Source organism: Giraffa tippelskirchi, chromosome 7 (genome assembly GCF_054371585.1).
Source record: "Giraffa tippelskirchi isolate mGirTip1 chromosome 7, T2T-mGirTip1v1.2.pri, whole genome shotgun sequence".
NCBI classification, from domain to species: Eukaryota; Metazoa; Chordata; class Mammalia; order Artiodactyla; family Giraffidae; genus Giraffa; species Giraffa tippelskirchi.
This window is the reverse complement of record NC_137281.1, coordinates 89,842,528-89,862,269: the sequence shown is the minus strand read 5'-3', so window position 1 is coordinate 89,862,269 and position 19,742 is coordinate 89,842,528. Positions and strand designations below refer to the sequence as shown.

Genomic DNA, 19,742 nt, shown 5'->3' with positions numbered 1-19,742 from the left:
GCAGGCTCAGCCTCTCGGCAGCCCTGCCGACCTTTGATCCCAGCTGCGGCGCGCTTGCTGAAGCTCTGGTTGTGCTCAACCCCCACCGTTTATGACCTTTGCAAGTGTGCAAAGATGGCAAGTTTAGGTGGGCTTGAGAAAAGCCCAGGAAAACGAGGGCACCCAGTAGCACCAACCCGACAGCTTGCTAGCCGCTAGAGAAACTAGAAATTGACCAGAGCTGCAATACTAAGAAAACTCACCCCAAATTCACATAGTGCCGGGATGGGTGTGCGCCTCACACTCATTTTTGTTCCCACTTGAGAAGGCTGCTTCTCCAGGTTTAACCAAGCCCAGGCACCAGTGAGGAAAGAGCGCAGCCTGGCTGCATTGCCCTGACATTGCAGTGGCGCCAGCTGTTTGTGACACCTTGGGAGTGGTAATAGTTGCCCTATGACAAGATTGTGTGAGTATTAGTGGGTGGGGACAGTTCTGGGATTAGGCTCTGGAATGAGAAAACAAAATCCACCACCCCCACCCCCACCCCCACCCCCGCCCCACGCCCAGTCTAAATGCCGGAATAATGGAGAGCTCATCTGAAGGCAATGGCACCCCACTCCAGTACTCTTGCCTGGAAAATCCCATGGACAGAGGAGCCTGGTAGGCCACAGTCCATGGGGTCGCTAAGAGTCGGACACGACTGAGCGACTTCACTTTCACTTTTCCCTTTCATGCACTGGAGAAGGAAATGGCAACCCACTCCAGTATTCTTGCCTGGAGAATCCCAGGGACGTCGGAGCCCGGTGGCTGCCGTCTATGGGGTCGCACAGAGTCGGACACGACTGAAGCGACTTAGCAGCAGCAGCAGCAGCATCTGTGAAGCACTCACAATAATTTTCCTCAAAATCAGAAGGTGGTTGTACCTGAAGAAGCTAGGAATAAAAGTCAACAATTCATTCTTAACTGTCTTCCACATAGGAGCAACAAGTTTTAGTGATATGATCAGATATCTAGGAATTGCATTTTAGTTCTTGTTAAAGTTCAGTTACCATGCAGATGAACCTTGTATCAGGTTAGGCTAGGTTATGCTGTGGTAACAATGCCAAAATCTCAATGGCCTAAAACCACAAAGGTTTACTCTCTGGCAGGGTGCTCTGCTCTTTGTAAATTATTCAGGTACCCAAGTCCATGGAGCACCACCATTTTGAGATCCTACCATGTCACCATGAGACTAATCCCCCCTCCCCCCATCTCCAGCCCCTTCCCAAGTTGTGAAGTAAACATGAAGAATTTTTCAGGTTCTTAAATGCTTCTGCCTCAAAGGGATACACATGGCTTTCACACACACTACATTGACCAAAACAAGTCATATAGCCACACTCAACTTCAGGATGGTTAGAAGGGCAACCTTCATATGCCTGAAACGGGAGTAGACGTAGTTCATTGAAAGAAGAGGAGGTAATCATTTGCAAGGATTCTTGAACAACTAAACGGTGGGAATTCATCCATTCCAACAGTTATACCTGTATCTACTTCTCTGGTTTTGATACATGAACCACTAAAAGCAAGTTCTTTTTTTTTGGTCCATGTCATATGCCTCGCAGGATCTTAGTTCCCTGACCAGGCATGGAACCCAGGCCCCCTGCAGTTGGAGACATGAAGTCCCAACCACTAGACTGCCAGGGAAGTCCATAAAATGAAGTTCTTAATAGAAACTTAATAGTTCCCCCTGCCAAGAATAATAAGATTGGAAGTCAGAAAATCTAGACTCTGATTTTGATGTATAAGTTTGGGCAAATCAGACCTCTCTGAAATGCATTTTGCTTAAATGGAGATTATAATATTTACCCTCTCTACCTGGAGTACTAAGGCTCAAATAAATCACACATGAAAAAAAAAAAACTTTAAAACTATAAAGCACTTCAGAGGTTGAAAATAAATTGCCTATAGAAATGAGAAACAGTGTAAATGAGTGAAGCAGATTAGGCATGAGTTAATAGGGAGTGATGAGAACTATGGCAAACTAGAGAGCCCACATTCTGTTTAAAGACTAACCCTACTCAACTCGACCCAATTATTGCCATGTGAGACTGTGGGCTTAATATTGCCATTGTTCCAAATTTTTCTATAATAGTCAGAAATTCTGACTTCTTAAATGTAAAATCTTCTGATTTTAAAATGTTAACAACTGATTTTCGTAAAACTGAGTACCAGATTTGGCCCATAGTCCTTCAATTATTATCCCTCCTTTATATACACATATGGTAGAAATTTAGAGTTTAGATGGTTCTTGTAGGCCATCAAAGCCTTTTATAAAATTCAAGAGTCCTGTAGAGATTTAACATAAGGTTCTCAAAACCAGTTTTTAAGAATCATATGCCTCTCATATTGGTTTTCAGGGAGGGGTATTTTGCCCCACAGGGATTATATGGCAATTTTTGGTAGTGACAGCTTCGGGGCGGGGGAAGGGAAGAGTATGTAACCAGAAGAGTATTAAGAGGATAAATTGGAAGATCAGAGATTTAGTCCCAGTGCTACTGTTGCCCCTTTCCTGTGCATTGTCCTCTGCCAGCTGCAAGTGAAGACTGTGAGACTTGTCCTGTGGTCATTATCCCCCCCACCCTTCTCAGCATACTGCCTACTGCCAGAGTTCCTAGCTGCTCCATGAAAGCATTCTGCTTTGCTGCAATGCTTCCCAGCAACCATTGTATCTGTCCCTTCATCAGTTTGGCAGCCACTGTAGAAGTCACTCATGTTTTGCTTGAATTGCTGCCCATTGGAACTTCACAGAAAGAAGTGACTGTGACAAGGTTCCTGCTGACGTCAGTTTTAAAGGCCTTGACCCCATCCCCTGCTTTAAGCATTTAAGAAATATGTGGCTTCATATGCTGCTGAATTCTGAGGAGGTTGGGAAATTCTCCATGTTGATGAATTTTACCCTGATTTTTTTGAAATTCAGTCATTTATTCTGACCTCAAATACATGATTGTAGGCAACAGACATTTCCCAAATGAAGTATCAGCTTTTGCAGATGGTTCAGGTTTTGTGTCCTGGGCTTTGTCCTCTGCTGCCATCTTGTGGCCTCTTTGCCGCCCGGGTCGAGGTCTCACAAAGGGCCTTCCCTCCAGGTAATGGCGTGTGTCAGTGGCTTATGGCTTAGTTGGAGAAGGAGTCTCTGCTCACTGTGGGGTATGCGCCAAATCCCTCCCCTGCCATGAGTCCACTTGGGCCATGATGCACGCCAAGCGCGTAGAAAGTAGGCTGGAGGCACAGGGCCCTTCTGGGTCATTCCCAGCCCTTGGGCCTCCATGTGTTATGCAATCCTGGACTCAAGCCAGAAAATCAGTACACTCAGGTACCCAGGAGTAATCGGAGCTGACCTCGCTTGCTTGGCCCAGTGAATACCCTGCAGCCTCTCTCTACTCACTGTCAGGGCTGAGATATTCTTTATCTTAGTGAGAAGAGTTGGTTACCCCATCAGGATTTTGTTTTACTGTCTAGGCCCATTTTGGTTTGCTCTGTGTACACACCGTTCCTTCTTGATTTGTCCAGCCAGTGCTGCTTCAAGTTCGATGTTTAATTGCTGCATTGAGCAGGACAGTGGCAGTGTGTGTCACTGTTAAGCAGTGTTTCCTATAAGGATGACAGGATCTGAGCACTGTAGTGATCAGAGGTCCACGTCCAGGGCACAGGGAATCTAGGAGACTGCCCTTGTAGCTGGGCTATTGGTGACTGAGCAGCAAGTGACTCATTCTGGAGGAAAGGCAGGAAAACTTCTAGTTGGTGCTATTTTCTTTCATTATAATAATGTGTTTAAAACCTTCCAAGAGTTAAAGTATTAATAAATGTATAGAACTGTCCCCTAGCTGTTTGCCCTTCCTGTATGTTTTACACATGTTAGGCTTTTTCTGAGGAGCCCAGGCCCTCCTTATCCCTAACCACAGAATTGGAGGAGGAGACAAAGGATGAGGGGGAAGAAAAACAGTTGCCTGTAGTGTTCATTTTATAAAAACTTAGGGGAGTCTGGTGCTCTGTGATGACCTGGAGGGATAGGATGGGGGAAGGGGAGGAAGGCTGGGAAGGGAAGGGCTGTATCTATAATTGCGGCTGATTTGCATTGCTGAATTGAATTCCAAAAACTAACACAATACTGTAAAAAAATTTTTTTAATTAAATTTAAAAATAGAAGAAAAAGACAAAAATTCAGGGGAAGGGCCTCCTTGTATAATTTCCTAGGCTATTAAACTGGTATGTGTTGCTTTATAACTCAGATGCTGTTTACTTAATGGGAGTTGTCTTCTGTTTCTTTTGTTTTTCCTTCTTTGCCTATATTTTTTCAGCTTTATTTTAATTATATTTTGTGGTTCATGTTATTCCTTTTTATTTTTATAAAATTTTTTTTAAAACTTATTTATTTTTGGCTGCTCTGGGTCTTCATCGGTGCACATGGGCTTTCTCTAGTGTGGCTAGCGGAGGCTACTCTTTAGTTATGTTGTGCAGGCTTCTCATTGCCATGGCTTCTCTTGTTGCAGAGCATGGGCTCTAGGGTACACAGGCTTTAGTAGTTGTGGTGCATGGGCTTAGTTGCCCCATGGCATGTGGGATCTTCTCGGACCAGAGATTGAACAGTGTCCTCAGGATTGGCAGGCAGATTCTTAAGCACTGGACCATCTGGGAAGTCCTATATGTTATTCTTGGTTCTACTTATGATCTGAATCTTTGGTTTATTTTTCTTATCAGAAACTTTTGCTGTGTCCAATGAGTTGTTTTTGTTGACTCTTGTCTATTTTTCCTTGCCTTTTAAAGTTTTCTTGTTTATAAAGTATTTTTCTACAAGTCCAAGCTCCTCAGATAGAGGAGATTTGCTTCTTTATAATTCTATGCTCACTTTATGTATAAAGAAACTGCTCTGTATTCACTCTTGTGCTTTAGATAAAATGAGAGGACTCAACATCATGGCATAAGAGAAACAGGACTGATGTCTTTGTAAATCTCACAGATAATTATGAGGAAGAGAAACTATTGTTAGTGAGCCCAAAATGTGAAGCTGAGTCCAATGGTGTCATATTATAGAGAGACAGAGAGGCTAGTTTTCAACCAAAAAAGAGAAATAGAACACCTTTCTAAAGATGAGCTGCTTTGAAGTTAGTCTCTCAACCTCTGGGTAATGTTTGAGGTGTTTTGTGCAACACATTTCTATACAGTTAAGTTGTTGAAGTGAGTTTTCAAGTATCAACCAAATGGTTGGAACGTTGTTGTTCAGTTTCTGAGTCACGTCCAACCTTTGCGACCCCATGGACTATAGCACGCGAGGCTTCTCTTCCTTCACCATCTCTGGGAGCTTGCTCAAACTAATGTCCATTGAGTCAGTGATGCCATCCAACCTTCTCATCCTCTGTCATCCCCTTCTTCTCCTGCCTTCAATCTTTCCCAGCATCAGGGTCTTTTTTAATGAGTCGGCTCTTTGCATCAGATAGCCAAAGTATTGGAGCTTCAGCTTCAGCATGAATCCTTCCAATGAATATTCAGGACTGATTTCCTTTAGGATTGACTGGTTGGATTTCCTTGCTGTCCAAGGGACTCTCAACAGGCTTCTCCAACACCACAACATTGGACTTTATTTTCACCACCAGACACATCCACAACTGGGCATTGTTTCTACTTTGGCTCAACCTCTTTATTCCTTCTGGAGCTGTTTCTCTGCTCTTCTCCAGTAGCATATTGGGCACCTACCTACCTGGGGAGTTCATCTTTCAGTGTCATATCTTTTTGCATTTTTGTACTGTTCATGGGGTTCTCAAGGCAAGAATGCTGAAGTGGTTTGCCATTCTCTTCTCCAGTAATGGTTGCAATAGATGACCTTTAATTTATTCTCCAACATTAAGATTTGGTTTCTCAGCAGTGATGGTTTTGTTTTTTGTTTTGTTTTTTGACACTCTGGGTCTTCATTGCTGCACATGGGCTTTCTCTGCTTGCGGAGAGTGGGGGCTACTCTGTAGTTATGTGCATAGGCTTCTCATTGAGATGGCTTCTCTTGTTGTGAAACACAGGCTCTAGGGTGCTCAGGCTTCAGTAGTTGCAGCTTGCAAGCTCCAGAGCACAGTCTCAATAGTTGTGGCGCACAGGCTTAGTTGCCCCTTTGCATGTGGGGTCTTCCTGGACCAAGGATTGAACTAATGTCCTCTACATTGCAAGACAGATTCTTAACCACTGGACTAGCAGGGAAACCCCAGTGATGGTGTCTTTTAAATGGACCCACTTGTAATCTGGCGGCTCATGCAGTAAAAATTCTGCCTGCAATGCAGGAGACACAGGTTCAATCCCTGGGTTGGGAAGATCCCCTGGAAAAGGGAAAGGCTACCCACTCCAGTATTCTGGCCTGGAGAATTCTATGGACTGTATAGACCATGGGGTCTCCAAGAGTTGGACACGACTGAGTGACTCACTTTCAAGGATGACGATGATGACAGCAGTGACTCAGTGATGGGCAAGGTGGGAGTCAGGACTGTTTTTTGCACACATTAGTGAAAAGTCAGAACAATCAAAACTCCAGTGAGAAGTTAAAGCCATGTCATGTCAAAATAGCTAAGTCAAAACATCTCACTTTGGCACATATGTTTCTTACTTTTGTGCCTTATTCAAGCAGTGGTAAGTAGTCCTAGCCCCAAATTGCTAACTGGTACTGATTCTTCAAGACTCAGTTTAGTCTTCACCTACTTTGGGAAGCTTCCCTGACTTCTTTCCTCACTACCAGGTACTTTTACAGTGCTCTACACATAATTCTATACTTATTATGAAGGGGATCAGAAGGCATCACTTCAAAATGTGTCACATTGGCATGGAGATTGTTTTGATTAGGCAAATAAGCAGCACACTCAGAAAGAGCTCTTTGCCCTCCCTCTAATAAAAGTGGAATATAAATTTCCGTTTGTAAAGGTCATCCCCCTCCTATCTCTCATAGTGGGGGGAAGAAAAGAAACCATTACACGGCAGACAGTCAGCACCATCATGAATGTACACAAACAACTTTACTAAAATCACCATTATCTTTTATCAGTTTTCCCCATATATTTAGTTTCCTGAAATCTACCACTCCTAGAGGCCTAAAATGCTTTTCCTTTGTCTTGTCACTTCTCCACAGTTTATCACCATTTGTTAAAATAGTGTATAATCCCCTGTGTCTAAGCACCTCTTTGAGGCATCATTTCTTTTCTATGAAGATCGTCTGTATATATAAAAATTGAAATATTAACAAGTGAAATGTATATGCCTTTTTTCCTGTTAATTTGACTTTTATCAGTTTAATTTACAAGCTCCAGCTACTAAACCAAGAAGGTAGAGAAGTTTTCTTACCCCACAAATGAAATTATCATTTATGTGCCCACCTTTGAAGCAGGAACTATGTTTTCTTCATCTTTATAAGCCCAGAACCTAGCTAAGGGAATGGCATATAGGAGACATTCAATACACGTTGACTGAATGAATGAATAAATACACTAAGTCTGAAGGAACTTCAACATAGAAACTCCTATGCAACATTCTGACAGTCATTCAGTCTCTGCTAAAACATTAGCAGTAAAGGTCACTGGAGAAAATCACTCAATCATGGCAGCTGGTTCCACGATAAATTCGTGATCTCAAACTGCAGCTAGATCCTAAAGGCAACCCCATAATATTAATACTACTATTGGCAGTTCTCAATTTATGCAGCTGCTACTTCAAGTTTTTTGTCTTGTTTTGTTTTCAGTAGTTATTCTGAAGTGCATCTGGAAGAATAAACAAGTGATAATGAAAGAACGAGAAGGCAGGAAAGAAGAAAAAGAAGAGAGAAAGGATTTCTAACAAAGGTAATAAGGTGAGACTTGGTCTATCAGCTATTAATGTATAAGATGAAAAATTAAAACACTATGGTATTGACATCAGAATAGATAGATAGATGAATAGAATAGAGTCAAAAGAAGAGCTCAAGTAATATAAGATTTAACAAATTTTAGTAGTACTATTTCTTATCAGTTAGTTAATCATGAACTAAAATCAGTTTATGATATTGGAATAACTGCATAACTGTACTAAGTTACACTTCTATCATATACCATACACCAAAATAAATTCTAGACATAAACGGAAAAAATCAAAATCATAAAAATATGAGAAGAAATATAGGTAATTATTTATATAACCTAGGTCATATGAGAGCTTTTAGATATAACATTAATAGCAGAAACTGCAAACAAAGCTAGTGGAGGTGATGGCATTCCAGCAGACCTATTTCAAATCCTAAAAGATGATGCTGTTATAGTGCTGCACTCAATATGCCAGCAAATTTGGAAAACTCAGCAGTGGCCACAGGATTGGAAAAGGTCAATTTTCGTTCCAATCCTAAAGAAGGGTAATGCCAAAGAATGTTCAAACTACCACACAACTGCACTCATTTCACATGCTAGCAAAATAATGCTCAAAATCCCTCAAACTAGGCTTCAACAATATGTGAACCAAGAACTTCCAGATGTACAACCTGTATACAGAAAAAGCAGAGGAACCTAAGATCAAATTGCCAACATCCTTTGGATCATAGAAAATACTAGAGAATTCCAGAAAAACATCTACTTCCACTTCATTGGCTACGCGCCAAAGCCTTTGACTGTGTGGATCAGAACAAACTGTGGAAAATTCTTAAAGAGATAGGAATACCAGACCACCTTACCTGCCTTCTGAAAAACCTGTATGCAGGTCAAGAAGCAACAGTTAAAACCAGACATGGAACAATGGACTGGTTCAAAATTGGAAAATGAGTGTGTCAAGGCTGTATATTGTCACCCTGCTTATTTAACTTATATGCAGAGTACATTATACAAAATGCCGGGCTGGATGAAGCACAGCTGGAATCAAGATTGTGGGGAGAAATATCCATAACCTCAGATATGCAGATGATACCACCCTTATGACAGAAAAGGAACTAAAGGGCTTCTTGATGAAGGTGAAAGAGGAGAGTGAAAAAGCTGGCTTAAAACTCAACATTTAAAAAACTAAGATCATAACACCTGGTCCCATCACTTCATGGCAAATAGATGGGGAAACAATGGAAACAGTGAGAGACTTTATTTTGGGGGGCTCCAAAATCACTGCAGATGGTGACTGCTGCCATGAAATTACAAGACGTTTGCTCCTTGGAAGAAAAGCAATGACAAACCTAGACAGTGTATTAAAAACTAGGGATATTACTTTGCCTACAAAGGTCTGTATAATCAAAGCTGTGGTTTTTCCAGTAGTCATGTACACATATGAGAGCTGGACAATAAAACAGGCTGAGTGCTGAAGAATTGATGCCTTCAAATTGTGGTGTTAGAGAAGACTCCTGAGAGTCTTTTGAACAGCAAGGAAATCAAACCAGTCAATCCTAAAGGAAATCAACCCTGAATATTCGCTGTAAGGACTGATGCTTAAGTTGAAGCTCCAATACTTTGGCCACCTGATGCAAAGAGCTGACTCATTGGAAAAGACCCTGATACTGGGCAAGATTGAAGGCAGGATGAGAAAGGGACAACAGAGGATGAGATGGTTGGATGGCATCACCAACTCAATGGACATGAGTCTGAGCAAACTCCTAGAGGGCGTATTGCTGCCCATGGGGTCATTAAGAGTTGGACACTACTGCGCGACTGAACAACAAAGTAGAAACTGAAAGGAAAAAGATTGATTTTACATTAAAAATTTTAAGCTTTCTATCAAAAAAATTACAATAAATAAAGGTGAAGTTCAAATGTAAAGTTAAAGGATGACAGAATAACATAAAACTAAAAGATGATTAGTATCAGTACTGAATCTTTTCTTTTTATTTATTATTTGGCTGCTCTGGGTCTTAGTTGTGACATGTGGGATCTAGATCCCTCACCAGGGTTCAAACCCTGGCCCCCTGCATTGTGAGCATGGAGTCTTAGCCACTGGGCCATCAGGGAAGCCCCTGAATCTTTTCTTACAGAGAAATTGGTAAAGACAAAACAACCAATTTACCAAATAAAGAAATACAGTAAAGAAACTTAAATGGCCAATAAATCTGTGAAAGATGATTTGTAATCATAGTAGTTAAATAAATTCAATTTATTTATTTATCTATTTTTTGGCTGCACTGCTCAGCATGTGAGATCTTATTTCCCCAACCAGGAATGGAACCTGTGCCCCCTGCAATGGAAGCGAAGAATCTTAACCACTGGACTTCCAGGGAAGTCCCTAAATAAATGCAATTTAAAACAATAAGATGCTATTTTGTGTCAATCATGTTGTTACTTTTAAATGCATGAAACCCATCACTGATGAGTGTGCAAGGAAATAGGCATTTTCTTATTCCTCTGATAGGACTGTAAATTGGTGAACTGTAATGGAAAGCAACTTAACATCTTGTACATACAGATTAAAAATTGCCTACTCTTGGGAATTGCCTTTCTTTGGGATTGGAATGAAAACTGACCTTTTCCAGTCCTGTGGCCACTGCTGAGTTTTCCAAATTTGCTGGCATATCGAGTGCAGCACTTTCACAGCATCACCTTTGAGGATTTGAAATAGCTCAACTGGAATTCCATCACTTCCACTAGCTTTGTTCGTAGTGATGCTTTCTAAGGCCCACTTGACTTCACATTCCAGGATGTCTGGCTCTAGGTGAGTGATCACACCATCGTGATTATCTGGGTCGTGAAGATCTTTTTTGTACAGTTCTTCTGTGTATTCTTGCCACCTCTTCTTAATATCTTCTGCTTCTGTTAGGTCCATATCATTTCTGTCCTTTATCGAGCCTATCTTTGCATGAAATGTTCCTTTGGTATCTCTAATTTTCTTGAAGAGGTCTCTAGTCTTTCCCAATCTGTTGTTTTCCTCTATTTGTTTGCACTGATCGCTGAGGAAGGCTTTCTTATCTCTCCTTGCTATTCTTTGGAACTCTGCATTCAGATGAGAATATCTTTCCTTTTCTCCTTTGCTTTTCGCTTCTCTTCTCTTCCCAGCTATCTGTAAGGCCTCCTCAGACAGCCATTTTGCTTTTTTGCATTTCTTTTCCATGGGGATTTTCTTTTTCATGGGGATTTGAGCCAAAGAATGCTCAAACTACCGCACAATTGCACTCATCTCACATGCTAGTAAAGTAATGCTCAAAATTCTCCAAGCCAGGCTTCAGCAATACGTGAACCGTGAACTTCCAGATGTTCAAGCTGGTTTTAGAAAAGGCAGAGGAACCAGAGATCAAATTGCCAATATCCGCTGGATCATCGAAAAAGCAAGAGAGTTCCAGAAAAACATCTATTTCTGCTTTATTGACTATGCCAAAGCCTTTGACTGTGTGGATCACAAGAAACTGTGGAAAATTCTGAAAGAGATGGGAATACCAGACCATCTGACCTGTCTCTTGAGAAACCTGTATGCAGGTCAGGAAGCAACAGTTAGAACTGGACATGGAACAACAGACTGGTTCCAAATAGGAAAAGGAGTACGTCAAGGCTGTATATTGTCACCCTGCTTATTTAACTTATATGCAGAGTACATCATGAGAAATGCTGGGCTGGAAGAAACACAAGCTGGAATCAAGATTGCTGGGAGAAATATCAATAACCTCAGATATGCGGATGACACCACCCTTATGGCAGATAGTGAAGAAGAGCTAAAGAGCCTCTTGATGAAGGTGAAGGAGGAGAGTGAAAAAGTTGGCTTAAAGCTCAACGTTCAGAAAACTAAGATCATGGCATCTGGTCCCATCACTCCATGGGAAATAGATGGGGAAACAGTGGAAACAGTGTCAGACTTTACTTTTTTGGGCTCCAGAATCACTGCTGATGGTGACTGCAGCCATGAAATTAAAAGACGCTTACTCCTTGGAAGGAAGGTTATGGCCAACCTAGATAGCATGTTTAAAAGCAGAGACATTACTTTGCCAACAAAAGTCCATCTAGTCAAGGCTATGGTTTTTCCAGTGGTCATGTATGGATGTGAGAGTTGGACGGTGAAGAAAGCTGAGCGCTGCAGAATTGATGCTTTTGAACTGTGGTGTTGGAGAAGACTCTTGAGAGTCCCTTGGACTGCGAGGAGATCCAATCAATCCATCCTAAAAGAGATCAATCCTGGGTGTTCATTGGAAGGTCTGATGTTGAAGCTGAAGCTCCAATACTTTGGCCACCTCATGCGAAGGGTTGACTCATTGGAAAAGACCCTAATGCTGGGTAGGATTGGGGGCGGGAGGAGAAGGGGAAGACAGAGGATGAGATGGTTGGATGGCATCACCGACTCGATGAACATGGGTTTGGGTAGACTCCGGGAGTTGGTGATGGACAGAGAGGCCTGGCGTGCTGCAATTCATGGGGTCGCAGAGAGTCGGACACGACTGAGCAACTGAACTGAACTGAACTCTTGGGAATTCTCTTGTGGTCCAGTGGTTAGGGCTCTGCACTTTTACTGCAGGAAGCACAGGTTTGATCCCTGGTCAAGAAGCTAAAATCCTGCATGCTGCACGGCTTTGCCAAAAAAAAATTTCCTACCCTTGACCCAGCAATTCCGCATCTAGGAATTTTTTACAGGAATACTTTTGGACATATATAAGGAGTTACCTACTGAAATGTTCAGTACATCATTAATTTTAAAAGTGCAAGCAGTTTTAAATATCTAACAATTCGGTGTGTGTGTTAGTCCCTCAGTTGTGTCCGACTCTTTTCAACCCTGTAGACTGTAGCCCGCCCGGCTCCTCCATCCATGGGATTCCCCAGGTAAGAGTGCTGGAGTGGGTTGTCGTTTCCTTCTCCAGGGGATCTTCCCAACCCAGGGATTGAACCCTGGTCTGCAACATTGTAAGCAGACTCTTTACCATCTGAGTCACCAGGGAAACAATACGGTTATTGATTTTTATTTTATTATTATTATTTTAAAATTTTACTCCACACCCATGCCCCCTGCAGTGGAAGCACAGAGTCCTAACCATAAGACTGCCAGGGAAGTCCTAGTTGATTTTTAAAGTATAATAAACCTAAAGATTGAAATGTTATACTATATTATACTGGTATAAAAAGAGTAAAAGATGCCCACAGTATATTCCTAAGTAAAAAATATTTTTCATCATTGCATCCAATTAAAAAATGGCAAAAGACTTGAATAAAAAAGTCTTTTGCCATTTTTCTCCAAAAAATTTGCAAATGGCCAATAATCACATGAAAATGATGTCAAGCATCATTACTCATTAGGGAAATACAATTCAAAACCGCAATGAGATACTCCTCTACTGCTTCACACCTACTAAGAGAGCTATAAGAACAACAGCAACAAATGGAAAATAACAAGTGTTGGCAAGGAAGTGGAGAAATTGGAACTCTCATGTATTGCTAGTAGGAGCATAAATGGTGCTTTGGAAAATAAGTTGGCATTTCCTCAATAGGTGAGACATAGAATTACTATATAAGCCAGCAATTCTGCTCTTATGCATTTACTAAACAGGTGTTCAAACAAAGATTTAGATATAAGTATTCATAGAGAAAAGATGGTAACAACTCAAATGACCATCAACTGATAAATGAATAAATAATATGTGGTATATCCATATAATGGAACACTTCTTATTCTACTATGCTACAACATGGATGAACCCTGCAAATACTGTGCTAAGTGAAAGAAGCCAGACACAAAAGGCCACATATTGTGTGATTCCATTTATCTGAAATATCTAGAATAGGCAAATCCACGGAAACAAAAGGCGTATTAATGGTTGCCATGGGCTAAGAAGAAAGAATGGGACAAGACTGCATAATGGCTATGGGGTTTCCTTTTGTGATGCTGAAAGTGTTCTGGAACTAGATAGTGGTAATGATTGTAGAACACTGTGAATGTATTAAATGCCACTGAATTATATGCTTTAAAATAGTGAAATGTATGTTATGTGAATTTTACCACAATAAAAAAAGCACATTACAAAACAGTAGGTATAGTTGGTTTTGTTTTTCTGAAGTATATGCATAGGAAAAAAATGTGTAGAAGGATAGGGACTCCCCTGGTGGTCCAGTGGTTAAGAATTGCCTTCCAGTTCAGGGGATGCAGGTCTGATCCCTAAACAGTTTCTGATCAGTCTCTCTCAGTCTTGTCTAACTGTTTGCAACTCCATGGAGCCTGCCAGGCTCCTCTGTCCTTCACTATCTCCCTGAGATTGCTCAAACTTATGTCCCTTGAGTTGGTGATGCCATCCAACCATCTCATCCTCTGTCACCCCCTTCCCCTCCTGCCCTCAATCTTTCCCAGCATCAAGGTCTTTTCCAATGAGTCAGCTCTTCACATCAAATGGCCAAAGTATTGGAGCTTCAGCTTCAGCATCAGTCCTCCCAAGGAATATTCAGGGTTGATTTCCTTTAGGATTGGCTGGTTTGATCTTGTAGTCCAAGGGACTCTCGAGAGTCTTCTCCAGCCCTACAGTTCAAAAACATCAATTCTTAAGCACTCAACCTTCCTTATTATCCGGCTCTTATATCCGTACATGACTACTGGAAAAACCATAGCTTATACACACACACACACACACATACACGTATATATAAAACCTGCATAATCTGGGTTTTAAATATTATTAAGTTTTCCTGGAGGATACATAAGCATCGTGTAGTGTGAGAAGCTCCCTTTGTCTCACACCTTCAATTTACAACTAGTAAAACATTCCTGACTCAAGAAAAGCTCCTTACCCAACACACCAGGATGTTAGAGAGATCCATACATCTGTACATGTGAAGGTGGGTGGATTGGAACACAGAGGAGGTGGAAGGTGGGGAAACAGCAGAGGCAGTACCCAGGGTCCCAGCCCCTTGGTCACAGCAGCTGAGCCTAGCAAACAGCGTAGCAGGAGGAGGGGCAGCAGACACAACTTCCACATCTCCACTGCACAGGAAACTGGGCAGCAGCACTGGTGGGGCCAAGACAGTCCCTCCAACTGTGGTGACGCCTACAACTCTCCGTGCTCCCCTGCCCTTGCCTACTGCAGCAGTTACTGCAAACCAAACAACCCCAGACATGGTGGTGTCCCTGACCCTGGCTCCCCCAGCTCTTCCCCTCCTCTCATTGTGGTGGCAATACTTGCAACCCAGACAGCTTTGGACAAAACAAAGGTTCCCACCATCCCAGTGCCCCTGCTGGTGACACCAGCAGCACCAGTGTTACCAGCAGCAGCAAGGCACCAGGAACCCCAGAGGCACAGACAGCTGTGACAAGGGCAGCAGAGACACCTTTGGCAAAAGTAATGGAAGATGGAAAGTGCTAATTCTCAAGGATGGGCAGCAGCTCTGGTAAAGGAAACCAAAAACGTGTGCTATAGCACCACCTACTGATAAACAAAAGAAAGGCTGGTGACCGGTCTGTTAAATTGTTAAAAGTAAACAAAACTACTTAAATAAGAAAAGTGTTCACTGTTTCAAATGCACTGGCAGAAGATCTATTCATCAAGCATCATAAAAAACATGATAACACAGTATCAAAAAAAGAAAATGACAAGTCCATAGAAATGAAACAAAATCACAGAAGATTTTTAATCCAACTGTTACAGAATTCAAAAATAGCTGTCATGAAGAAATTAAATGAGCTACAAGAAAATACAGAAGACAGCTCAGTGAGCTCAGGAATAGAATCAATGAACAGAAGGAATATTTTACTGAAGAGAATGAAACTCTAAAAAAGAACCAAGTAGAAACTGTGGAGATGAAGAGCTCAATAAATGAGTTGAAGAATGCATTAGAAAGCATTGAAAATAGAGAAGACCATATAGAAGAAATAATTCACAGACTCAAAGATGGAAATCTAGAAATGATTCATGTAGAAGAGGAGATAATAAAACTAAGTTTTGTTTTGTTTTCAATGAAGAAACTATGAGAAATATCTACATTAGGAAAGGCAACATAAAGATAATGGGTATCCCAGAAGAAAGGAGGAAGAGAGAGCAAAGAACTTTTAAAGAAATAATAGCTGAGAATTTTCCAAACTTGGGGAAGGAAATGGATATATACATTCATGAAGCTAGTACAACATCTAATTATATCAGTGCAGAAAGACCTTTTCCATGACATATTATATTAAAACTGTCAAAAGTCAATGACAAAGAAAATATAAAAAACATCGAGGGAAAAAAGAGTCACCTACAAAGGTACCTCAATAAGCTATCAGCATATTTCTCAGTAAAACCTCTACAGGCCAGAAGACAGCAAAATGACATACTCAAAATACTGAAAGATAAAAACTTTCAGCCAATAATACTCTATCCAGCAAAGTTATTATTCAGATATGAAGGAGGAATAAAGGCTTTGCCAGACCAACAAAAGCTGAGAGAGTTCATCACCACTAAATCTATTTAAAAGAAATGTTGAAAGAGCTTTTAAACCTGAAACAAAAAGGCAAAAGTACACAAAACTTTGAGTAAGGTGACAAATAGAATCAGAAAAATTAGAACTCTGTATCAGAATACTGTTAAACAATATAGTATAAAGTTTAAAGGGAGAAAAGTATTTAAACTAACTGTAGCATCTTCAATTTGGTAATGAACTCATGATATAAAGAAGGATAATTTGTGACAATAAGAACATGGAAGGGAAGAGGGAAAGGACAAACCTATATAAACACATGAAGACAAGATGCTATCAGCAGAAAAAGAAACTATAGTCCTAAAAAGGACTATTTTATCTATAAGATATTTTATACAAACCTCATGGTAACCACACACACACACACACACAAATTGGAGCCGAGACATAAAACATGAACTAGAGGAAACAGAAGAACATGGTAGAAAACCACCAAACCGAAATAACAGACAGAGACACAAGGAAAAAGAAACAATGGAGATAAAGAGTAACTAGAAAACAGAAGACTAAATGGCAGGACTAAGTCCTCATCTATCAATACTCACCTTAAATGCAAATGGATTGAATTCACTAAGTAAAGGATACAGAGTGGCTGGATGGATTAAAAAACAAAACCCAACTATATGCTGCCTTAGGGAGACTTAGCTCTAAAGACCAACATAGGCCCAAAGTGAAGGGATGGAAGATGATACGCCAATCAAATGGCAGCCAAAATAAAGCAGGTACAACCACTAATCATTTCAGATAAAATAGATTTAAGAAAATAAGGTAACAAGAGACAAAGATGTACCTAATGACAAAGGGGACAATCTTTCAAGAAGATATAACATTTATTAATATAGATGGAATTAATATATATGAATCAATTATTAATAGACCTATAAAGAGAAATTGACAGCAGCACAATAATAGTTGGGAACTTTAACATCCCACTACATCAATGGATAGATGATCCAGACAGAAATTCAATGAGAAAATATCAGTCTTAAATCAGGTGGACTTAATAGATTCATGCAGAAGACCCCATTCAAAAGCAATAGAATATACATTCTTCTCAAGTGCACATAGAATATTTTCAAAGATATAGACTAGATGCTGGGACACGAAACAGCTTTCAGTAAATTTAAGGAAACTGAAATCACATCAAACATCTTTTCCATACACATAACAATGTGAAACTAGAAATCAGTTACAAGAAAAAACCTGGGAAAAATATGTGGAGACTGAACAACATGTTACTGAAAAACTATTAAATCAATGAAGAAATCAAAGGAGAAATATAAAAAATACCTGAAGACAAAAATAATGACATACCAAATCTATGGGATGCAGCAAAAGCAGTAGTAGAAGGAAAGTTTATAGCAACATAAGCCTACCGCAAGAAACAAGAAAAATCTCAAATAAACAACTTAACCTGATATTTAAAGGAACTAGAAAAGAACAAATGAAGCCCAAAGAAGGAAATAATAAAAATCAGAGTGGAATTAAATGAAATAGAGACTAAAAAGATATCAGAAAAGATCAATGAAGCTAAGAGTTGGTTCTTCGAAAAGATAAAAAATAAAGACAAAATCAGAAATGAAAGAAGAGGAATTATAACAGAAATGACAGAAATACAAAGGATTATAAGAGAATGCTATTGAGAGGGTAACAGGCAGGAAGGCCAGGGGTCTCCAAACGGAGGAAATGGGCTGCAAGTGTCAGACATTTTATCTCTTTCTTAAGCGGCAGGAGGAAACAAACTAGCGATATTTTTTCCCTTCTCTTTATAAATTTAAAAGAGGTTTCTCTTAAAATACTGTGTTGCCATAATGACACCTGGTTTCAACTGAAGTTAACTATTCTCAAACCTTGAGTTAACCAATGCATTTTTCTTATGGAAATGTTTGTCTTAAGCTATGTTAATGTACTATGCATTTACCTCAAACTCTGTCTTCAAGTCGGTTTGCCTAATGGCTCAGAACCGACTTGACAAGCCAGTATATTGTTCCCCTAATCTATGTAAACGAAACTATTTGTATGGTAATCTGCCCTTCTACAAGATTCAAGTCAATCCTTTTATGGCCTGGGATGACTCCTCTGGTACCAAGATTATCCCAAAATGCATCTTATGGATGAGGTGCCTGGTGCCATTCTGAGTTTTAAGGCATTCCTTTCTTTCATTAACAGACTGCTGGTGACTATATAACATCCAGCTGAAGACTAGCAGGGGGGTACTCTTTCTGCCCCCTTCTGATGCCTATGTCAGAAGCTTTCTCTATCTCCTTTATACGTTAATAAAACTTTATTATGTAAAAGCTCTGAGCGATCAAGCCTCGTCTCTGGCCCCGGATTGAATTCTTCTCCTCCAGAGGCCAAGAATCCTGGCGTCTTTTCGTGGTTCAGCAACAACCTTTCACTATGAACAGCTGCTGCTGCTGCTGCTGCTGCTGCTGCTAAGTCGCTTCAGTCGTGTCCGACTCTGTGCGACCCCATAGACGGCAGCCCACCAGGCTCCGCCGTCCCTGGGATTCTCCAGGCAAGAATACTGGAGTGGGTTGCCATTTCCTTCTCCAGTGCATGAAAGGGAAAAGTGAAAGTGAAGTCGCTCAGTCGTGTTCGACTCCCAGCAACCCCATGGGCTGCAGCCTACCAGGCTCCTCTGTCCATGGGATTTTCCAGGCAAGAGTACTGGAGTGGGGTGCCATTGCCTTCTCCTATGAACAGCTATACAACAACAAATTGGACAACCTAAAAAATAGGTAAATTCTTTGAGTCATAAAATCATACAACCAAGACTGAATCATCAAGAAATAGAAAATCTGAATAGACTGACCTCTAGTAATGAGATTGAAACAGTAATAAAAACCTCCCAAAAAACAAAAGTCCAAGACAAGATGGCTTCTCTGGTGAATTCTATCAAACATTCAAAGGATATTTAATACCAATCCTCAAACTATTCCAAAAAAATTGAAGAGGAGGCAATGCTTCCTAACTCATTTTACAAAACGATTATGCCAATACCAAAACCAGACAAGAGCACCACAAAAAAAGGAAATTACAGGTCAATATCACTGATGAATAAAGATGCAAAAATCCTCAACAAAATATTAGCCAATCAAGTACAATAGTACATTTAAGTTATTGCACACCATGATCATGCTTCCCTGGAGGATCAGCTGGTAAAAATTCCTCCAGCAATGCAGGAGACCTTGGTTCAATCCCTGGGTTAGGAAGATCCCTTGGAGAAGGGGTAGGCTACCCACTCCAGTCTTCTTGGGCTTCCCTGGTGGCTCAGATGGTAAAGAATCTGTCTGCAGTGCAGGAGACCTGGCTTTGTTGCCTGGGTTGGGACAATCCCCTGGAGGAGGGCGTGGCAACCCACTCCAGTATTCTTGCCTGGAGAATCCCCATGGACAGAGGAGCCTGACC

The 19,742-nt window shown here is 40.8% G+C and overlaps 1 protein-coding gene across 1 annotated transcript in view; it reads left to right on the top strand.

Annotated features, from left to right (window-relative positions):
• Positions 1 to 544: 544 nt before the first annotated feature.
• RPGRIP1 (RPGR interacting protein 1) overlaps positions 545 to 19,742 on the top strand; it is a 179,037-nt gene continuing 159,839 nt past the window's right edge. Inside the window, exons 1-2 of the mRNA XM_081506750.1 lie at positions 545 to 639; positions 7,730 to 7,826. The gene's annotated coding sequence lies outside the window, so the exon portion shown is untranslated. The remainder of the gene's footprint in view (positions 640 to 7,729; positions 7,827 to 19,742) is intronic.